The sequence below is a fragment of the Palaemon carinicauda genome, chromosome 12 (assembly GCF_036898095.1).
Source record: "Palaemon carinicauda isolate YSFRI2023 chromosome 12, ASM3689809v2, whole genome shotgun sequence".
NCBI classification, from domain to species: Eukaryota; Metazoa; Arthropoda; class Malacostraca; order Decapoda; family Palaemonidae; genus Palaemon; species Palaemon carinicauda.
In genome coordinates, this window is record NC_090736.1 from 96,572,081 (window position 1) to 96,577,080 (window position 5,000).

Genomic DNA, 5,000 nt, shown 5'->3' on the forward strand with positions numbered 1-5,000 from the left:
TCCCACACACACGCATATATATATATATATATATATACACACACACACACACACACATATATATATATATATATATATTCGTTGAAAGCTGGTGTATCATGAGAGTATATATTTTATTCATGTATTTTATTTGTGTATTTAAGATATGAATAGCCAGCTCATAAGTTGGGTGTTTCACATATAAAATTGAGTAATATGTGTATATTACAATAGACTTTCGTCGTTAATTTAATTGTATTTTAATTCAGTTTCATATATGTAAATTTAAGTTTTTTTTTAAGAATTACCTTTTTTTATTTAACACAGTTTTGTTTCGATGTCTTATATACTATTGTTTAGGTATGCTGTATGATACACCAAAGGTAGCACAAAGAATTTCATAATTTTTTTCCACGTGGTTGGAAAATGCAGGAAAATTATAGATTTAGATTTTCTTTTATTTTCCTAATGTTGAAGGAGGTAGGTGGGATGAGTTAACTGAAGGTTGCCCTCGCCGCGCGGTGATGGTGACCGGCTCCAAATATTGCTTAGATGGTAACCTGACGTTGTGAGAGCCGCCCAAGTTTAGCGCCGTAAGCCCCCATGTGAATTAGGATGCATTTATAAGGGGCATAGCAAGGCATGACAGACAGAGAATTCAAGCCTGATATATGAAAACCATCATTCCGCCAATCCTCTCCCAAGTCTCCTCCCGTACGTGAAAAGTGATAACTCTCATATGTCTGCAGTGTACGTGAAACATTGGCATATTCTTTTATATTTGATTAACGGTAAACTAAGTGTTATAAGAAATTTTATATTGAAAATTTTGTGACCAACCCTGTTAGGTTAAAAGGGAAGTGCATTAAAATCTTGCCTAACCATTTCATTATGGGTTATTCATTAGTGTTAACTCTTTTCATTTATTTTCAAAATTAAATATTTTTTTTAAAACTGAAACCCGTGTTTTTATTATTTTCTGATTTGTTATTTCTTCTTCATATCTAGTTTATATTTAAATTTCAAGTGATTTTTTCAGGTGCTAATTCCTTTGAATTGTTGTTTCTTGTTAATAGAATATGATTATTTTTCTAAAAGTATGTATTATTCTAATCACCAATACCTATTACAGTACTTCACTCGATTTCCTGATTAAGAACTGAAGTAAAAGTTTGTTTTTAGAATAGTTCACGTTAAAGTAAAATAAACACCCAGTTTCGTTTTGAGTGTAACGTAAAGAGACCTTTTGATATTTAGTGTTCATATATATTACCATGTGGGAGTAGCGTATTTTTTTTCAGAGTTCAAGGTATTTTTTCGTGTGTATCAGATTTATGTAAAATAAAAGAGGTGTGTTTTGGAGCTCGGGAATTCACTTCAGTCGTCAGCCGTAATACATAATTTTTGGTGTCCAGACCCAGGATCGAGCGAGTCTGTTTTAAATATTTCATTAATGGTTTGACCAGTTTAGTGTTGATAGGATTCTGTGTATTGTTAGGGTATATTTTCGGAGAGGTATAATTTTTTGGTGAAGTACAAGATGGCACAGTTGAATGCACAGAAGTTTTTGGAAAACCAAATTGCTTTAGAATTATCGGAAGTTAGTGTAACTAGAGCTCAGTGGCTCTCTATTTCAATGGCATGTGGTGGCCATGCAACATGTGGAATGATTAAAGACCAATTCCAGTGTGTAGCCTCAGAAGTGTTAATAAACTCAGGAATGTTGCCAGAAAAAAAAGATGTTGTAGCTGCTTGCGAACTTTTGGAGAAGGCTGAAGCAGAATTTGCAGAGAAGTAAGTATCAGTTGACCTAAGAACTGAAGGGATGAAACGAGAGTAACATAGAGGCTGAGATTCAGCCAATTGCAGCGGAAGAGAATTTGATCAAGTTGAAGAAAATGGCAGAAGAGAGAGAACGGGAAGAAAAAGAGAGAGAAGGAAATGGAAGCAAGAAAAATTGCAAAATGGGAAGAAAGAGAGAGGAAAAAGGCAAGACAGGAAGAAAGAGAGAGAGAAGAGGCAAGAAAAATTACAAGATATGCGAGGGAAATGGAAGCAGGATGGATAGAAAGAGAGAGAGAGAGAAGAAGCAAGACAGGCCAGGGTATTAGATGACCACCCAATACTATAAAGAAAACTTCAGAAGTTTGCGGAAGGACGAGAAAAGGACTTCTGTGGATTATGCTTATCAGGTGCGACGATGTTTTAAGAGATGGATAGAGGCTGCTAAAGTGAGAGAGATGGTTGATCTAGAAGAACTGATAGTCCTAGAACAATATCTAGGAGGAATTCCAGAATATTTTCGAATATACTTGAGAGATAGAGAGGTGAAGCAACTTGATATAGCCGCTTCGTTGAGTGAAGATTATAATATTATCAGTCGTAAACCCTCCTTGGGTATGAAGTTTCAACCGTCGCCTCGACCAAGTGTCAAGTATTCGCAGAACCCTTCAAACCAGTACACTAATCACTATGGGAACTAGTTCAATAGTTATAGGGGAAGTAGCACTGGTACTATTTCAATGCAAAATGTGTATAATGTGACAGTACCACAAGAGCAATTATCAAATCATCCTGTTTTGGGTGTTGGGAAAGACATACAGAAGATTAATATCACTTGTTATAAGTATGGCAAGAAAGGCCATATCAGTAAAAAAATTCGGTTAAACCAACCGAAAGCAGTCGCCCAATGGTTAAGGATAATTCCACTTCACAGAATGCAAAGACGAAGAATCAAACGGGAAATATCACCGAGGAAAATAAACCACCTAACGTTTACATGATGATCAGAAAAACCACAAATAGCTTGGATGCCTTCAAATCGTATGTTTATGAAGATATGTTTGCCGCTCTGAATGGGAGCGAACAGATCCTGGTTAAGATATTGCACAACACAGGATCTAATCATAGTGTGGTGACAAAAGGTGTACACCTGTTGGTGAAACAGTCTCTCACAGGAGATTCAGTCATTTCAAAAGAAATAGGAGCTGATGAAGTTACTCCTATTTACTGTTTGAGACTTTCATGCTACTTGGTGACAGGTCATTTTAATTTTGTGTTGAAAGATTCATTGGCTGTCGAAGGAGTGGAAGTCCTACTTGGTGATAAGGTTGGTGGAGCGCCGTTTGTGCCTTGTACCATTGTAACGGGAAAACCACTAAGTATAGTCCTTTGACTGAACTCGAGAAGAACTACCCGTATATGTTTCCCTGTTGTGTGATAACTAGGAGTATGACAAAATAAGTGGCTGCAGAAGAAACCAGAGAAAACCAAGGAATGATGAACTTAAAGGATTTATTTACAGAAGAAGAGGTTTCCCATTTTGGTACACAAGAGGAGAGCTCCTGGGAGAGCTCGAGAGAAGAGGAACGACAAAAGAATGAATAGGAAGACAAGGAAGCAATGGATTTGAAAGAAATAGAGAACTCAGCGTTAGAAGTAGGACACGTGAGTCAGGAAATGCTAATATGATTGTAATGGAAGGATGCAACATTAACAGAGTTATTGTACAATGTGGTGGATGAGACGAAGGTGCCGCAGCCTCCCACCTGTTATTACCTTAAGGATGGATTGCATATGAGAAAGCATAGACCCGCTAATATTCCTGGGAATGCTGAATGGGGGATATACCATCAGATATTGATTCCCGCACCGTAGAGAAGACATGTGATCGCCATAGAGCATGAGACAAAACACATGGGAATAAGGAAGACAATGGAGAAGATTATGAGACACTTTTTTTCTGGCCTGCCATGCATAAGGATGCGAGCCAGTTTTGCTGTACATGTCACCTTTGTCGGATGGCTAGAAAGCCGACTGAAGCGCGAGGAGAACCTTACTGCATGGTAATAATTTTATATTGTTGGACCGTTACCGAGGACGAAGAAAGGCCTCAAGGATATGTTAACCTTGATATGTCCAGTGACGAGATACCCAGAAGTCATACCGGTCAGGAACATCAGTGCCAAAGTAATCACAAGGAGGTTAGCAGACTTTTATACTAAGTTCAGCATTCCAGAAATTGTTCAGAGTGACCGAGGAAAAAACTTCGCGTCAAAATTGTTTCGATACGTGATGAAACTATTGGATGTGAGACAACAACTGTCTGCTTATCACCCTGACACCCAAAATGTATAAGAGAGATTTCATCAAACCCTAAATAGTATTTTTGAAAAAGTACTGCAACAAAAAGGGAAATGAAGGACACATCGGGCTACCGATGATGCTGTTTGAGGTACGCAATGCTTATCAAGAATGCATGGGATGTAGCCTGAACGAAATAAGTGTTCGGACGACAAAATAAGAGGACTGATAGTGTTGGCAGAAAAGTGAAAAGAACGAGAGGAAACGTATGGAGAATATGTCAAGAATTAGAGGAAAACGATAGGCGAGATAAGAAATTTTTTTTCTCTAAAGCCTGAAGTAGAGCCAAGGAAAAATTAAGAAAAGGTTTGGTATGAAAAGTATGAACAGACAGTTTGCGGTAGGACACCAGGTATTAGTTTACTTACTGATAAGGAGATTCCCTCTCGCTAACAAGATCCAAGAACCATTCCGGGTTTTGGAGAAGGTCATTGAGCTGACTTACGTTATCAAAATACCAGGAAGAAAGGAAAGTTAAAGGGAAGGCCATATTAATTTCAAAACTGAGACTGCAAGCACCGGATTTCAACAAGAAATTCCCTATCCAAGTGAATGCATCGGATAATGGGATTGCAGCTGCCCTGTTATAAGAAGGGAAGGAAGGAACTCTTTTCCATGTCTGTTTTATGTCGTCGAAGCTGAAGAAGCATCAACGAGCCTCCTCGACAGTTGAAAAACAACTACTAGCACTAGTCACAGCGATAAGGATATTTGAAGTTTATGTCAATAGACCACAGAACAAAGAAATTACGGTTTATTCAGATCACAATCCTTTGACTTCTGTTAATAATATGAAAAATATTAATCAAAGGTTGACTAGGTGGTCTTTATGTTTGCAACTATATTGTATTAATGTAAAGCATATATAAGGTAAAGAT